This window comes from Drosophila innubila, assembly GCF_004354385.1.
Source record: "Drosophila innubila isolate TH190305 chromosome 2L unlocalized genomic scaffold, UK_Dinn_1.0 4_B_2L, whole genome shotgun sequence".
In the NCBI taxonomy this organism is placed as follows: domain Eukaryota; kingdom Metazoa; phylum Arthropoda; class Insecta; order Diptera; family Drosophilidae; genus Drosophila; species Drosophila innubila.
The window spans coordinates 17,980,315-18,000,012 of record NW_022995372.1 but is presented as its reverse complement, the minus strand read 5'-3'; the positions used below and the strand labels follow the sequence as shown (position 1 = coordinate 18,000,012).

The following is a 19,698-nucleotide window of genomic DNA, read 5'->3' as shown; positions in this document are numbered from 1 at the left end:
ATTTGCAGGCATCCTTTTCACTGGCTAACACCCCAGCATGGGATAACACTCTTCGGGCCATTTACATTGGTTGTCTGCTTGCCAGTGTTAAGATATGGTGTGGCCTGCTTTGCGGAACCACTTAACTGCAACTGGTTATAGATGTTTAAGGCAAGAGGTACTTTTGTGTGATGGAAATCTGCTGCCCGATGCGTTAAAGCAAACTAATCAATATTTATAGCATCAACTTAATTTATGTTTAATTTCATAAGTAATCTAGAATGATGAAAGCTTGTGTTTAGTTGTTTCCTGCTTAAAGCTGAATCCTGTGAATTTGTTCACCTGTCGACTCTCAAAAGAAACAAAAAACAACAACAGAAAAAAAGAAAACTGTGAGAACAACTCATCGCAACAGCACCGGAAATATATACAAAGTTATTTAATATGAAAATGGCGTGCAGCTGAAATTTTATTTGAGCTTCGGCTAACCGGTCTACCAGTCGGCCTAAAGACATTTATTTTTTGCTATATTTTTCGTCTTAAGGAGTATGGAAATTAAATGTGATTTCATATAGAATTTGACGGACGGTGCTCACAGTAGGAGGGGATTATTACTCGCATAACTCAATGGTTGACCATTCTACCATTTTAATAAGTAAATCGCCTTGGGAAATTTTAATCGAATAAACACAGAAACCCTATATTGCTTTGACTTTATGCATACTACAAATAAACTTTCTGTCCATAATTCTAATATGAGATTTTATGATTTAATATATTACTTATTTTACTCAAATTAATAAATGCAACAATATTTATTCAGAACCAATTTTCTACTGCATGAATCTGGTTTATAAAGGAATTAATCAGTAAATTACTAAATTTATTGATTCTGATCAACATTTAATTTGATTCTGATCTGGTTCGTTCGTATGTTGTATATATTCTCTGAAAATGAACTGTTGCAATCCTATTCGTGACAAACTACTTTTTGAGAGAATTCCCATAAGGTCTGTTTATATTTGATATGGCTTTAAATTAACCCTGTGCTTTCACCTTTTCAACAGCAGCCAATAACACAATTTGAGTAGCCGCACAATCAATTTAAATGTTAATCAAATTAAAGTATCTACGCGCTTTTAACCTGCGCAACATGAAGAATGGCATTTCACATTTTGTTGTCTGTGCTTTATAGCAATTTTTATTAATAATTTAATCCACTGCAATCGAGCGGCACGGCGTGCTTGGACCGATTTATTGAATATAAAAACAAAACACACATACAGACACTCACACACAAAATAAACACGCAGCAGCCTAAGAGTGTGGAAAATAAGAGAAGCAAATATTTTTCCACAAACATTGATTGGCAAACTGCTGGGAATGGAGGCGAATGGTTGCGAGGATATGCAAACATATACATATTCATTCATTCACTTTTACACACACACACACACACAAACACACAGACTCATACAGAGAGATTCAGTCATGTTTACACTGAAAAGTCGTCATGGAAAACCGACGCACGCATTGAGTGCATGAAAACTGAAGTGAAATACTGAAATACTGAAAATTCATTGAAAACTGATAGCGTGTGAAAAATAAACGAAATGTGCAATCCGAAAACAAAACATGAAGTATCACTGATTGAGCTCTGATGTTTGTAAAGATTCTCCATCAGTCAGAAATCTCCTACACGACGTTAAGTCGGCATATCTTTAATAGTTAATAAATTATCGATAACAATTCTCGATGCACGATAGTTGTGCAATTATTTTACAATACAACTTATGTAGCTCATCTTAATTTTGTTAAGGTTTCCTGATCACTTTGCAAAACATAATGCAATACGTTTTTTATGTTTATAGATGTACGATAATTTTGAGCAAATAGTAGCAGATTTAAAACCGTGTTAGCCTATGCATAGTCCAAATGAATCGACTCAATTACCGTCATTTCCATGCCAACACTTAACAAAAATATGTCATCTGTTCAAATCCTTTGAAAAAAATAACTGCCATACAATTTTCTAGTGGCAATTAGCAGTGACATCAACGGAAACAAACCCGATTCGACCCATTTGCAAGCGTTGTTTCAAAAATAAACATGCAGTTTGTATCGAAGGACATGATGATTCTAGTTGCTAACAAGCTATTTTCAAAATTTGTCTATAGCTAATAAAGTGCCCTCGTTCATGTAACAGCAATCGATTCTGCATTAATTAAAATAAATTGGCAAATATTCGAGTAGGCTAAAGTCTAAGTGTTGCAAGAGTCAAGTGCTGCGCTTGCAACAAGTAACAAAATATTTTTAAAGTGTATCGAAATATTTTTCATTCTACAAACGTTTTGTATATACAGCTATTGAAGTGAATTAAAAATGTTAGTCAACAAAATCTTGTTAAACTCTTTTCAAAGTCAATTTGCATTATCTAATCATATCATGTCTGAATCATTGCTAATTCAGATTTGATATGATTCACACTCCTGAAAGTCTGAGAAAGCAAGAATATTCTTGTTAACAGTATTGAACTGTGAGATATCCTCAGAAGAATAGTATTAAATATTTAAAATTGGAGAAATACCGTAACTATTCTTCAATAGATAGATAAGGTATTTATGAACAAGATACTTTAAAGAATCTGCAATATGCTATTCCGTTTAATTTAAATATTTGCCTAACCATAATGGCATTTCATATTTTTCTAGAAAATATCGAAAATTATCACAATTTGGAGTTAACTAATGAAATTTGCGGCAGCTATGACAGAAGCATGCTAAAAATGACAAATTCGATAGAAATTGCCAACAATTATTTAACGCATAGAGATACATAAACAATGTTGAGCATATTTAGATTCACGTATCTTTAGATATTCCTGTTCTGCCATGAAACGCTATTTTGTGGCAAATAATAATTTAATTAGCCTCACATAAACATCCGCACATACACATACAAAGAGTGAGACCGACAGAGAACGAGAGAGAACCAGAGAGATAAAGAGAGAGAGAGAGAGAGAGAGAGAGAGAGAAAGAGAATTTTATAGAGAAATTGGAGCTTATGACCTGGCAAAATTTTATGCATATCAAAAATACCAATTATGGCAACATTTTGTTGTCCTGCATCCTAGCCATGTGCAATAATTTGTCTGCGCAAATGTTGCTGTATGTGTTTATGTATTGTTCACCTGTATGTGTGTCTGCTGGTATTTTCAATGGGGCTCGAGCATTAACGTTCAAAAGTCAATTAGTGGTTTTCATAAATGTGATTAAATTAAGTGACAATGTTGTTTACTGTTTTTACGGTTTTTGAAATTTTTGTTTCCTTTAAATTGGCATTAAGGGGATTGCTATTTTAAAAATCAATGGATTTTCCAGTAATTCGAATTACACATTGCACAAAGTAGAATAGCGCTGTCAAACGATATGTCCTCATCTGAAGGGCCTTTTTAAATCAATAGTGTTATTATATTTTATTTTATTTAAAAAAATAAAATATTAAAAAAAATTAATAAATATATTAAAATATTTCAATATTTGTTATTACTGCAAAAAAAAAAGGCGCTTACAATGTATTTGATGTCCTTCAGCTTGCATATGACATAGCTTCTTTTCTTTTTTATTATTTTTTTACATTTATGTATTTTTGAAATTTTATTGTTAAGATATTTCGCCTTACATTTTGCCTTGTATTTTTATCATATTCACACATTTTTGTGGCCTAGACAAAGCAGCAAGCTTTTAAGCCTTTAAGCGAATACAAAACCATTTTCCACTTGTCACACACACACACATGATAAGACACATGAATACACCTACTCACACATGTGGGCCTTTCAACTGGTTTGTCTTTGCATTTTATTTATTTTTTTTGCTTCACTTCGTTTTGTTTTTTAAATCAAAAAGCGACACAACGTCAAAACAATTTGTCGTCATTTAAAAGTCGACATTTAAATAAGAAAATGCAAATATGATGGCAACCCAGGAGCTGTGCCCATGGCCAGGCAGAGACAGAAAACTGTAGACAGCAGACAGAAGCTCTGCAGCTGCCTAAATGTATGCAATAAAATTTTTTTATGCGCGCGAAAGACGCCGCATACGTATTGTATGCATAAAATTAAGACGGCTACGGACTGTGGACTGACTATGATACCAGGGACACGGACTAGAGTTGCGAATAAAGCTGGGGCATGTAGCATGGGGCATGGGGTCTGGTCGAGCGTGCCGAGCGCAGCTGTAAATATAAAGTGTCAAGCAGTGAGAAGCGCACACACACACAGACAAACACTCGCCATGCAAAAACGTGTCTATTACAATTCAATTTGACAATAGGCGCACACAAAAGCCAAACCAGCCGCACTGAGCTGCCACACACACATGTGAATTTGCACTCACAACACACACAAAGGCCGGGCGAGCCAAAAAGTAGACTTTAGAAAGACACAAATACCCATACTGTTTGTTTTACTCTCCCTGTGAGTATCATTGCATTTTTGTAATATTTGCCTAAGTATACAAATGGTTCAATTCAAAAACAATTATTATATTAATAAAAACCAATTTTATTTCGTTTGGTATCCAATGTGTTGCCCAATTTGAAGTATCATTGCGATACTATGTAAAGAGGAATCGATTTATGTAAAATTACCTAAAATTTATCATTATCATTGATAAAACTTCATATATTACATATTATTGTGTAATTTTCATAGTATAGCTCATAATGATTTCGATCCTGATTTAAACTCAAAATGAATAAAAAATTAATAGACCCTCATATCATTCATGAGTTAGCATTAATACAAAACAGCAAAAATTTTGAACATATTAGTCAGCTTGATAATATTTAAATTTTTATTAGGTCCAAACTTTTTATTACTGGTCAAGTTTGCTATTTTTTTTGTAAATGCGTACTTACCGGCACGTTTCATAAATATACTGAGATAGTTCATATGAAATAACAAAGCAAGCTCAGACCCCGGTGCGTTATCAGCTTTTTTGCTATTATTTGTAGAGAGTGTTGAGTTTTAAGTACGGGTATCCATGCAAATGAGTGCTCAAACTGAACGTATAAACCAGGAGTTGTGGAAAAAGGTATGTGCCTTCATGATTCAAATTAAATCATATGTCTTTTATATTAGTGGCTGCACGCAAAGTGCATCAAAAGCTATTTGTATTGCATAAATTGCCGCATATAATAAAAGATTTGATACATATTCACATATAATGCTAACAATTGTAATTGGAAAAAAAATTGAAAATAAATTTAATAATAATATTAAGTATGCTTCTTTATATTATACTTTTTTTATTTCTATAAGGCGAAGGTTAATGCGGATTCATTGATTAGATAAATAGGTTTTCTTCAGCCACACTAATACCAGATTGTAATTTCTATGGAAGTCTTTTTCATCGCTTAACATTTCTCTTCTTCCCTAATGTTCTTCCACTTCTTACACATTGAGTGACAAAAAGAATGATTGGCAAAATATAAAATTAATTTCATTCAAATGGTAGAATTTTACATAAGTAATCCGTTAAAGTAGTTCATAAAATAACCTCAATTTTAACTCATGTCTTTTATATATCAACACACTGTGCTCGCCTAGCTTATTAAAGTTGATCCAGCCAAATAATATAGTCCTTATTTTCCCACACACTTTCCACACATATTCTCACACACATACACACTGTCACAAAAAAAAAGACTGAAAGAAGAATGTATCTTTTATCCTGCTCGCCGCTTAGCATGTCCAGCAAAAGTGTGGATACTCGTATCTTATATCTCTAAAAGGCAACAAAAAAAAACTGAATAAAATATTCAGTTGCCGATGATGATGAATGGCGTAGTGGTTAGCTCGCGTGTGTGTTTGTGTGTGTATATGTTTGTTGCACAGTTGTTGCTGCAACATGTGAAGAAATTCACATCAATTTGTAAGCGCTCGAAATATACTACAAAAATCATTTTGTCTATTTTGAACTAAAGCTCTCTTTGGTTTAAACTCGACCTGACTTTAAGGAGGCAGTCCCTATATTTACTGTAGTACTGAGTCTGAGTCTGAGTAGTGAATCCAGACTGGTCACGTATTATTATCGTTTTGCATTACCCAACACGAAGCTTGTCCAGTTGCCAGACAGGGCATTCATTTGATTTCGTTGCCAACTTATAGGCGTTCTGCATTTGACTCCTATGCTTTGTGCTTTGGCCACGTTGTTTGGATGTTTTCTGGGGCGTTGACAGCGTCCGTCAGTTTGTCAACTGGCCAGGTCGTCAGTTTGTCGAGTCGTCAATTGATGGCGTTGCTGATAACGTGAGTTGCTCGCCTGGCAGACCCACTAATTTTTTATGGCCACCGACACGAGGTCGCAACGGTATTGGTTTTGTTTTTCTCTTCTCCTGTTTGTTGGCCAAATGTCAAATTGTTTTTAGAGTTGCTCCGACTCTAGTTTTTTCCTATTCTCCTGTTTTTTATCAGCCAAGTTTTTTTATTGCTATCGTGTTGTGAGTTTGCCTTGTAATCTGCGTTGGTGTGTTGTCTCTGTTCTTTTTCCCGATTTTAGGCGCGCCTGGGATTACAATGCTATTGAGTGGGCCATGTGTGTAACCGCAATGTGTTCAAAGCAACCAACAAGCAACTCGAAACGTGCTTATTTCGATTGTGTTTGAGACTTAACCAAAAGCTGAGGTTCACAATTGCCGGCCAACTCAATTAAAGGCTTGTGGTCTCTTTAAAATCACTTAAAGCTAAAATAAAATAATTCAAGAGCATCAAATCCAGTTAAATAATCAATAATTTTAATTGTTCTACATTTTAAATTAAATATTTCAGAGAATAACAAATATTCACTCTAAATAAAATTGAATTTTTGTATCCAAAAAATAAAACGAACAACAAATTTAATATTTCTTTATAAGTCATGTATTTCCCCGGACAGTTTTAGGTGATATTTAAGCAAATTTGTGGGATAAATAAACTATTCAATATATTTAATGAACAATAAAATTTGTGATGTAAATTCAATTTTTAGATCGAGTATCGAGTATTTGTCGATATATCGAAAAATAGTAGATCGAGTTGAAAATATCGAGATTTCTCCAAAAAAAATTTCTTAACTCGAAAACGCAATTGTAATCACAAATAAATGCATTCTTTTATTACAAATTTTATTTTTCTTGTATTGTTTTCATGCTTTATTCAAACTTTGTCAATTTAACGACCAAGCTCAATTCTACAAATTAACTACGATGAACAATCCTCAGTGAGTTGTTGATTTTATTTTGGAAATCGATTTAATCAAGTCAATAGATCGCCACAATGAATGAAATATATAAATTATTCCTTGCTTAGGAATTTAATTCTCAATTGAATTGGTATAATACATATAATAACTACAAATGAAACTGTGATCCACATGCAAATTAATTTTAATTTAATAAGTTTTGTTTATTAGAAATATATCAATGATGCCCTATAATCTGAATTCCTTTTAGACTTAACTACACCCGTTATAGCTAAATCTCAAAAAGAAGAATTTCAAGAATAGAAAGAGTATTAACTAGTTGTTCATTTCTAATTAGAAATACATGAGCTGCATGGCTCATCGGCATGGAAATATGTTAACTCCAAATTGGCTTACCGTATGCCTCTGTGTCTGCGGCATTAATTAATTTTATATTCATTACAATATCTATAATTTATAGGAAAGTAATTTGGGCAACAAAATTCAAAATGCATGGAAATCATCTTAATGGTAAATCTCAAATCAATTTGCCAAAATACCGCACATTCATATATATGTATAGTATGTATCACAAAAAAACCTCTAAACGAGGTAAAATCTAGTGACGAAAGCAATTTAGACCCATTTCTGATATCCAATTTTGTGACAGAACAAAATTCAGTTTAATCTAAAAATTTTAAATAAAATATAAATTAATATAAAAAACGAAAATTGGCATTGTGCACTGTGAGTAAAAGGGTGATCTTCTTTGTACATAAAAATAACGCGCAGTGCCGAATGCCAATTTTCGTTTTTTTATATTTTATTTAAAACACAGATTAAACAATTTTATTCGTCACAAATATATCATTTGAGTCTGAACTTTCAAATCACTAAACACTCGTTAGAACTTTTGGATATCAAAATTTGCAATTGCTTTTGCTTTTGACATTGTAACTTTATCATTAATGCAGGCAAATAGTAAAATATAAAAATTTAGTTGTTGAACGTATTTCATATTTAAAAATTTTTTCTTTAATTATAAAGAAAAACTAGGGGGCCCCGCCCCCTGCTCGCTTTACTCGCGTTGCTACAGCCGAGCATACTATACTGGCGGAGACCTCGTACTTACTATGAAAAAAAAAGTTTTTCATACTAAGACTTGGATTTCACCCGATCGGTCCTATGACAGCTATATGATATAGTGGTTCCGATTAGAACCAACTTTGTTCAGGATATATAAGTCTTAAATAAATGCATATTCTATTAGTTTGGTTACGATATCTAGTAAAACAAAAAAGTTTTTCATACTAAGACTTAATATTGGACCGATCGGTCTATGACAGCTATATGATATAGTGGTCCGATTTGAACCAACTTTGGTCAGGATATATAAAACCAAGTTAAATGCATATTGTATTAGTTTGGTTAAGATTTCTCATTAAACAAAAAAGTTTTCATACTAAAACCTAATTTTGACCCGATCGGTCCTATGACAGCTATATGATATAGTGGTCCGATTTGAACCAACTTTGGTCAAATATATAAAACCAAGTTAAATGCATATTGTATCATTTTGGTTGAGATATCTCATAAAACCAAAAAATTTTTCGTACTAAAACGTGATTTTCGACCGATAGAAAAATATTTATTCATAACAGGTAATATCTTCGAACCCCTCAACCAAAATTTATGTTTCATATACCAAAAAACGCGAAATTGTACGTATTACAACATATTAAAATTTAACAAAAATCGTTAGAGCCGTTTTGTCAGAAATCGCCAAAATGTAAGCTAAAAACTTTATTTCACCTGTAAAATGTTACCTGAGTACTTTAGAAAAAGTTTAAAGGTACGCCTAAAAGCCCTCAAACACACCTTTCTAATGATATATAGAACATATCTGTAGCTTCTATGGTTTGGAAACTGTTGAGGTTCAATTTTGGCGGGATTTAGCGTTTTCCCTAAACTAGCGGGAAATTGAAAAGTCGTAGAACAAACATTTCTAGATTTTGAAAAGGAATCAATCCCCATCATTACATTTAAGCTTCTTTAGGCTTTGATGCAAACAGACAAACAGACAAACAGACAAACAAACTGACTTTTCATTTCATTTTGAGAAGTCCACTAAAATTTTCAAATTTATTTATCTTTTGAACCAGTTATCGGATTTGGGTGATTAAGGTATCAATCGACGCGTATTTTTAAGTAGAATTTTTTAAAAATAATAAATTTTACCAAAAAGCCCCAACGGCCCCATAAGCTGCAATTATCAAAATTTTTCCCCTCCCACTTACACCCCCGTATCTCATGACCCAGGTTGGTTAGAAAAAGTTTTAGTACGCCATTTTGTAAGTTAGAACTAAACCTGTCGATCGGTATATAACTCGATCTGATCGGACAGTCGGCGCAAATTTTCCAACTTAGCTGTATATATAGTTAGTCGCCTTTCGCACCCTTCGTGCTGCTTTCGTCACTAACGCGAACTGCCGTCCGCAGTGATAGATAGATACAATTAGATACAGTCACACACACAGAGACACATACTTGTGCAGGCACGTGCAATTGAGCAAAATATAATCGTAGGAATTTATCTAAAATAGCCAGAGAGCGAGAATCAGGAGGTCGTTGAGGTCATCTACAACGTCAACGGCATTTACATAAGCTAGGTGGCCATTTTGTATCTGTGAATCTTAAGCGAACTGCATGCCGTTGAGATGCAACCCGCAGATACACAGGAACTGCAATTGAAGACATTTGTCATGCGAAGAGTTTTGGTTAAGACCACCTTATGGAATTTGGGGTGGGTTGATGCATAGCTGAGGACACTGCAACTTGGTTAATTATAACGGCTGCTGTTCAAGTAGGTGGAGTGATTAGAGGCGGCAGACGAAAGGCGGGGAAATTGTAGCCGGCGGTTGTGCAGCAAATTGCAATTCCAAGAGACGCACCGGAAGGAAGTGTAAAATTCAAATATGACAAATGACATGAACTTAAGCGGCTGATGTTGTTGTTGCTGCCAGGACCTAACCAAAGCATACACACACACGCAGACACACACCAACACACAAACACACACACAACAGATTTATTGTGTGCGGTATATGGAAATTATGAATATCTTAATATTAAGGCATAACTTTCAGTTGGCGAGAGGTTCGGGCTGGAGCTTGTCTTCTTCTAACTTTAATTAATAATTTTGTAATTTATCAATTTATATTCTTGACTCGTGCATTTGCTGGCATGCTAGTTGATTGCATACTCGCAGGCGCAAAAACAAACATTATGACATACTGCACTTCTAATCAATGCAAAGAGGCTCAGTGGACCTAGTTTAAGTAGATAACATATTAAAAGAAGACATTGTCGGTTGTATACATACTGAGCGTTTAATTTATCAATATTTAATGTTGATGCCATGAAAGCGTTGATTTTCTTGCTTCAACTGTTGCAACACATATACTGTCATATTTCTAAGCACATGCTAATGGGAGATTATATGACCCCAAAGTCTTACGTTTAGCCTAATAAGCCTATTGTGGCTAAAACTTAGTAGTAGAGCCATAATCCTATTGTGGTAAATTAGCTGGCAAATCGAAGCTGAAAAGCTGTTTATCGGACATTTTAGTTGGCATCACAAAGATAATTTAGCATAATACATTCACATATGCATAGTTAATGGTGTAATATGTAGTAATAAATAATGTTAAAAAAGGGAACGGACAGCTTAAGAATTGAAATATCAACCTTTGTATTCATTTTAAAACCTATTAAGAAAAAATGCAAACTTAAATAAAAAATTATTACAAAATAATTTTAAATAACATAATATTTCCTTATTTGTACGGAATATATTATAATTATTTTAAACAAATTATATATTGTAAGAATCGTATGGATAAATTTATATTATCAAACCGTATGTAAAATATTGCGGAACAAGTTATTTATTATGTTATTCATAGTATTGACATTATACACATATATGTCAGACTTTTTTAAGCAACTCGATTTCTATCTATATTTGCATAGCTTAAATTTTCACATTTCATGAATAAGACCAATTTTTTTTATTTATTTTTTTGTAAACTAATTCAACAGTATTATTTATTCAAGCATAACTCTGTACAAAAAACACTAAATTTAAATTTAAAGTTGATAACTTACAGACTAAACATTATATATTGTAGTACTTGGAAAGTGATTATTGTCTAGCAATTGCTTCATTGTCAGCTTTAGAGTACTCGGTAAAATTTGTACTCAAACTTTGGCCATTCACATGCACACACACACAGAGAGAAATAAATGTAATCAAGTGAAATGTTAGCCAAATCAAAATCAAACACTTGCCATTCTTTTTAACAATTCACACACAGTTTTCAGTTACATATTGCTTAATTGTGTTCGAGCTTTAATCAAAATATATGTTCAAACATATGTATGTATATATAAAGATGACTTTCAGTAGCAGATGGGTTAGAAGCTGCAACAAATGGGGGCAGAAGTGTTCATGTGTGCCACATTAGGATTGATTTTGCTCTCAGTTTACACACTTTGATTTCAATTACAAAGTTGCTCGAAAGAAACAATACCATGAAATTGCTGGGCATAACCTTTATAGAAATGCCAGCTGCATGTTTTATGCGCACCGCAAATTGCATTAGTTTTCCCTCCCTTTTCTCAATCCCCCTACGATCCTAGACCCCCTTCTTTCACTTACTTGTGCAATCGCTTGAAGAAAACCTTGAGTCAAGTTGTAAGCGCCACAAGTTGCATGTTAGCAACGCGTAAATTTTTTTGTTTATTACCTCGGCCGACAGACAACAGAACGAGCAAGTTTTATGTGTGGCAAACAGACAACGGACAACAACAAATGGCTTACTAAATTTTTTAATTTATTTTCCAGCTGCATTGTACGGCGGAAGCGTTTAAAATCGTAAAAGCCGTCACGCCCTGCTCACCTTAAGGCACTTCATGTGTAATTAATTGCACTTTAAATTTGTGTAGAGCTTGCAGATTATTTATAAGCTTCACATAACAATTCTAAGAATACTTCAATTATTTTGACAAGTAACAAAACAAATACATTTATATTTTAAGTTCTCGGCAGATCCACATTAAATACAATTTAACAAGATTTATTTTACTATCGTATAATAATAAATTATTACAAAGGTTTTTCGATATAACTATTTCATACAATAGATTAAGAGTTGCTATAAAATAATTGTGAAATAAATAATAGGTATTAGTTACATTATTATTATTGGAATAGCCTACATTTTTGTGTATTATTTGTTTATTCATTTAATGATAGCACCTTTGCCGTGTGGTGCTATTAACAAGTTGTGGTAAACTCATTCACAGATAGCCGCAAAATAACCGCATGGGGCATGCCAATTGAATTCACTTCCAACAGTCAACCCAAGCTACTGCACTCAATATAATCACAAGCTAAATCACTTGACCAAGTAGCTACTACACAAACACACCGATGCATACTTATCTATATGCATATACCAAGAAGCGAAAACCCTCCAACTGCATTTTAGCCACTTACATTGCTTGGCGCCATTGGAGCTTACGCCTTTTGCTCAAAAACTTGGCCCACAGACAAGGAGCGTAAACCACATTCTATAGACACCCAGAACCAGTTGGTCCTGCAACTCTAGTCGAACCCGATGAACCACTTCAGCCTGGCCACATAAAGTGTCATTAGCTCGAGTGGAGGAGCTACTCCTAGAGCTCTACAGTCGTACTGACTACTGTAACCGCGAGTACATTTTCCAGATTACATCGCAGCCAGCCACTAAGCAAATAAGCGCTTAAGCACAAAAATATGAAATTATTTGCTTAAAAGAAAATCCAAAAGAAAAGCAATCTCTCCATTTTACTAGCACGCTTAGAGATACCCTGTATACTACTTTTTTGTATGATTCTTTTAATGTTTAATATTTAATATTTAATATTTAATATTTAATATTTAATATTTAATATTTAATATTTAATATTTAATATTTAATATTTAATATTTAATATTTAATATTTAATATTTAATATTTAATATTTAATATTTAATATTTAATATTTAATATTTAATATTTAATATTTAATATTTAATATTTAATATTTAATATTTAATATTTAATATTTAATATTTAATATTTAATATATATTTTATACGCTTATACTTTCAGTATGTGCTAACTATTAAGATATACATAAAATTTTATTTTAATATTTGACCAAATCCCAAAATCTACCATAAATGTTGATTAGTGTCTCTTTTTGGTTTCTTATACTCTTGTCTGTTGCTGTTGTTTATCTTTCGAACAAGAGTTTTTCGTTGCTTTGTGATGGATTTTAATATTGGCACTAAGTAGTTATCAGGGCATCGTTGGACCATTCGAAATGAAGTGGCAACTTGTTTGTTATTGTTATTATGGTTTGTTTATCTTTTTTCGTTTGTTTAAGTGTATTGCGAGTAGTTTTTCGAGTGTCCACTTTTCGGCTACTTATTTTCTTTTAATTAAAAAGCAAATTGCACTCCGGCTATCTCTCTTATTCTCTCTCTTTCTCTTCCTCTCTAACTCCCCTCTCATTTCCTCTGTCCGTCTCTATCATTAGGCTGATTGAAAATACAGAATGGGGCTTGAAGTAAGCAATTTGGCAAAGGTAAATAACAAATAATAAATAACTGTATACCGTGTCGATTTTTAAGTGCTTCTAATGAAAGAACGATCAACTCGAAAACTGAAAACAGAAACTGCTGAACAGTTAAAGGCGCTCGCTCCATACAAATAAGTACTTGAGCCACGAAATGTTGAAAATAACCAACTGCATAATGACCACAGTAAGGGCTGCAATCCTAGAATATGTTAGTGTGCGTGTGCTTGTGTGTGTGTCTGTATATGTGGGGATTCTAATGACTTTGAAACGTATGCAGCAAAGTCAAAAGCATGCACTTAGTGACTATTATAGCCATGTTAATCATAGATGCCAGCATAATGGTAACTAAGAACGCAATGAACGTGCATGACGAGCATGTAAAACACAGAACACACTAAAGCTGGAGGAATGGAGGTTTATATAAGTATCATAACGTATTGTAAAGGGTGCTTCAATCTGATCAATAAATAAGTACGTATTTGAATTTAATAATTGTTAATGCAAATGTGGGAATTATTTTGATTTAAGCTCTATAGAGATGATGATAGATGATAGATAATAAATAACATAAATCATAATTAAATTAACTTAATTCTCATTTGAGTACCATTTGATTAAAGTCATATTTTACCTTATATTTTTCTGTCAGTGTTCTTATTTTTATTTATTTTAAACAGAAAGAAATTCATCCTTCAGTACATCTTTCTTAATGAATTAGACTTTAAAATTTACAAAAACAAAAATATCTCTCCACATCGCTATAATCCTATAACAACATAACTAAACTTAATTTTTCATCTATTTTTTTTTTACATTTCCTGACTACCTCTTATATATTATTACAACACGACTGTTAATTATCGATAACCCTTACATAACTTTGACAATTAGATATAAAAAGAAATAGCATGATAAAAAGAAAAGAAAAAAAGCAAGCCACAATTAATAAACAAACTTTAAAATCTAAAACTTAATTTTGTTGGCATTTTTCTAAACAATTACCATGTGCTTTGGGGCCAATAAACTATGGACAAAGTGGGACAATTTGTTGTGTTTAATTCGACTCGTAATTAGGCTGGTTACACCTATATTGTGTGGTGAGTTTTCATGAAATCCAACACACGCCGCAATGGAAAGATAACGACCCTTCAGACCAGGTGGGAAAACATAAGAATGAACATAAGAAAGCAGCAGGAAAAATAAAACAAAAACAATAAATGGCAAACTGTTGGGAGAAAAGAAAACCAACGAAATATGCGCAGTCGCCAAGTTAGAAAAATCTCAGAAGCAAACGATATTGTACCAAAAAAAATCAAAAAACAGTGTATTTAAGATGTGAAATTATATATATTAAATACCAGCTCTTCAAAGTTATCTGGTAATAAATGTTAAGTAAAATTGAGATAAGTTAGTCAATTCACTTGTCGCTCACAAGTATAACGTCACGTCAAACATTTCTATAGCATACTTAACGGCTCTTCTCTGCGCATTATATACATAGAAAGTATCTATATGTGTGTCGGATGTGTGTGTGCGTCGCGTATTTATTTATTATTTAGCAGCAGCAGCCTATCGCATGTTCTGGTAGGCGTACATTTTCCCGTTTTCAATGTCGCATCGGCTCATTATTTTATTAAGTTCCTAACGAAATTCTACGATGAAACAACGAATGAAGCTTGTGAATGCTTAACTTAAATAAGCTCATTAATTTAGGGGAATTATGTTTTAAATTATTCAATATAAGCTTACAAAAGCATATAACATTTAATAATTTGTTATTAAATTGTTAAAAATTAACTCAAAATTATGATATACATTGAATGCATTGTGTATTTTATTCATTTATAGAAGTTGCAAAATAATCCTCACATATACGAATTGTTTGTAAAATACTTGAGGTCACATATGATATGCGTAAATGTTAATTACATATGTCAATTGTATTCGCATACTCTGTAGTTTTTTGAATAGGGCATGATGGACAGCGAGAGGCGATTGTGAAATAATTGTTCTATTTCAGGATCGAAATTTTTTTTTTTAATATTTTTAAAAATTTTTTTTTTGCGTTGATTAATTTTTTATTTAACTCCATTAGCTTCTTACAATAAAATAATGAACAAAAGTAAATTTACATTCGTAAAATCATTAATTGGAGAAAAACTCATCTTCTGGTCTTTGTGTATTTTTCTTCAGACTGTAAAAAAAAGTACCAAGAGGGAGAAAAGTATAGAGCAAGTATATGATATCTTAAACGATACATTTTTTTATATTTTGGTAGAACTACTTTATTAATAGTAGAGGTCATACTTTAGTTAACCACTTAAATTTTGTGCAGCTATTCGACAATTGTTCAATCTATTGGCAGCAACTGAAACTGGTAAATCGCATTTAAATTTTCGAATTAATTATAAACTAATACTTCTATTATACTATTACTGGCAACAAATGAACTTAAATGTAATAATAATAACAACAACAATAGCAAATTTCATGTAACAAATTCCCAATAAAACAATAACAAATTTTCATTGAAACGAAAAATGCATCGAACTATGACTCAAATTGTATTTTGGGAATGGGTTTGTAGTTCTCTTTCACTTACGTTATAGACTCCAGGTTGTGGTCTCAATTCGCCAGCTATCTCACTTTCTCTCTAGCGAGACTTTCACAGCAGTAGTAGAACGAACTTATAACTGCAACGCGTTGACATTGACTGGAAATTCAAATCAATTTTGCAATTGCAGAGAGAGTTCAGACCTAGACCCCAGAGCTGACCTAACATTTAGCAGTCGGAGAAGTTTGTTTCCACAGGCTGTGTGGGTGGAAAGAGGTTGCCAGCTGAGTTGTAAGGCAGTAAACTAAATTCAATTAATACGTTTGTAAATGTCGTCAGAGTGTGTCGTACGGCAGCTCTCAACTGCTGCCCCAGCAGCACTTCTGTTATGAAATTTCAATTGCATGAGCTCACCTAGATATTGACCAATCGCAAAAAAGAAACCAACTTGAATTCGAAACTTGAAACAGAAAATATGATGTTGATTTATTCTGCATTCTGGTAGGTCATCAAATTCAATCCAATTAGCTTCTAGGTCATTTGCTCAAAATTTTGGGCCAGTGAGTTCGCATTCATTTAAATGCAAATGAAAGAACATTAAAATATTAAATATTTTTTTAAATAAAACTAACAGTAATATCTAATATTTTTTAATATAAAAAGAAAAAATTATTTCTTAATTATTGATTGAGCAACTCCCAATAACTACTATTTTAAAATTTTCTAAAATAATTAAAATCACAATTTTTAAAAATTGCGATATACAACGCACAGGTAATCTTATCCCCTACTAGTTCCAAAACAAATCTTTTAATTCTCAAATTTCCTGAAATTTGCTTTTAATTTTAACATATCATGCTCAAAGTGCAACAGCATCATTATAATAAAAACAATATCTAATTGATATCTCATTATTCCCGCATTGCGCTCATTTTAGCTTAATTAATTTCAGCTCCCATGAGAGTGTGTATGGTCTATTTCATTCTCTCCCACACTAGCTGTGTCTGTTTGACTAAACAAAATTAGAAAACTGGTCATCCGAAACTAACAGAGCCGCTAAAAGCCAACAAACTGTGGCTGCAATTAATTTTTCGCGCAAATTTAACGCGAAAATCTCGTAAATAATCAAAAATTAGATCACAACAGCTTGTATGGCTGCAAGCCCGCATGCACACGCCCACACAAGTGCCACGCCTCTGTCCCAAAATACTATAGTTCCCAGTGATTGCGGCGAGTTGTCGGGCTTTGCTTAGGCTCCGTTCATGTCCCAGTCCTGGTCGCAGTCATGAAACAATAATGTCCACAAATTGACGCCACAAGCTGTTGGTTCAATGTGAACACACACACCACATACACACTCGTAGAAGCACTCATACGAGTACAGACACACACACACACACACACATACAGACGGCCGCACTGGTTGCGTCTGTAGCACTTCCTCTGTGGCGCCATATTGAATTTGGGCCTGATGCCTGATGCGTGGTGCCTGGTCTCTGAGCCTGAAGGCTCCTCTGTGTCGGCTCTGGCTATGTTTTTATTTGCCTACTTGTTTTCTGCTGGTTAGCTGCCTGATTTTGCAACTAGAGCCACAACAAGTATCGTTGCCGCGCGTGTTGCTAACGAAAATACAAGCCAACATACTGCCTGGCTCTTCAGTAATTGTTGTTCTAGTCCCTGCTCTTGTTGCTGTTGTTTGTTGCATGCCAGAGCATTGTTGTTTAGAATGCGTTGGGGCTTCATACCGAACATAGATTTGTATGCCATCCAATTTTTCAATGCATTTTTAAGTCGCATGCTTTCCAGATTATGCCAAATTTTTGACTTCGTAACTCAGCAACATGAAAACGAGGCGTATACTTAATATGCAGTCAACAAGTACGTTTAATATAATCAGCTCTTTTGATCATCTTTTTTATTATAGCTAACAAACAATTGAATGATTAAAGCTCTACGTTCAGTAGCTTAAAGTAGCTTTGGACTACAAAATATATTATTATTATTTTTAAATTTTTCTTAAGTTCGGTTAAATGTTTAAATTTTATGAAAAAGTTTAAAATTTAAGAACTACTAAATTTGTTAATTAATTTTACCTTATTTCGTGGCGTGTCACATATTTGTGTAGTATTTACCATCTGCTACTTGTCTCCAACTACCAACCAATTAACACAGCAGCCACTAAAAATTGCCTATGAAATTTGCATGACCGACCATAAATAACAATTAAAATTTTATCCACAAGCACAAAACACAATAAAACAAATTGCGGTTTTTTGCACAAATTGCGTGAAAAATCAAAAAAAAAAACAAATGAATAAAACTCACACAACAATCACAATGTGGTTAAACACTCAAAGCTACAACATAATATTAAAAAATAAAAGATAAACAATTAAATAATAAAATAAAATAAATATATACAACAAAATATTTAAATAAATGTTATAGTAACCCAAATCAAAGTGAGAGAGTCCCGAAATTTCAAAAAGAGTATGAGTCTGTCCCTAACTAAAACAATTCGGAAACATATCCACATTTGCACTGGTTACAATGTGGCCTTTTTTCCGAGACCTTTTTGTTGCTTCTTTTTATTGACGCCTCATGTTTATGTTGTCATGTTGTGTTTTCTTTTTTTTCGGTTTTTTTTCTGTTGGCCGTGTAAACGAGTCAATTGTTTCCGCTTCGACGATGAGGCAATCGACTGCGTCTGTTTTTATGAGTTTGAGTTTGGATTTGGTTTTGGATTGGGGTTTGTGTTTGTGTTTCCTCTCGTTGTTGTTATTTTATGGTGTTGATATTGGCAACATCCGTTTTGGCAAAAGTTTTTGCTGTGTGTCCGTCTACTCTGGAGGCGTTTTGACATGGGCTAATAAGCTTGTTTTGGTCTGACATTTTAAACAGGGATGAGAAGTACTCGCATTTCACTCAGATTGCCGTTTGAATGTGATCTATTTTCTTAGTCATAACAAAGGAATTATATAAATTCAGGAAATCAAACTTTTCAAATGTTACTACAACTAAATACTAAACTGTATGCTTTAAATCTAGAACTTTACAATTTAATAACGATTAAAAAGAAGTTGAACTATAAATGCTATTAGATTTAGTTGATATAGGATCTGTAAAAAAGAAAACGCCTCATCCCCTAAACTACTGAGCTGATCTTATAAGGATTATCTATCCATTCAGTTATTGTCTTCCCCTGGAGTGGAACAATTCAAGAGAGGCTCATTAACATTCCTCTAGGGTAATTGGCAGTTACAATTTGCGCAT

General features: G+C 33.1%; 1 long non-coding RNA gene across 1 annotated transcript; it reads left to right on the top strand.

The window, feature by feature from the left end:
* The first annotated feature begins 14,825 nt into the window (after positions 1-14,825).
* On the top strand, positions 14,826-15,089 carry LOC117781612. The gene is made up of 2 exons (XR_004617185.1): positions 14,826-14,968; positions 15,024-15,089. It is a non-coding gene; the product is annotated as an uncharacterized LOC117781612 (long non-coding RNA).
* Positions 15,090-19,698: the final 4,609 nt, after the last annotated feature.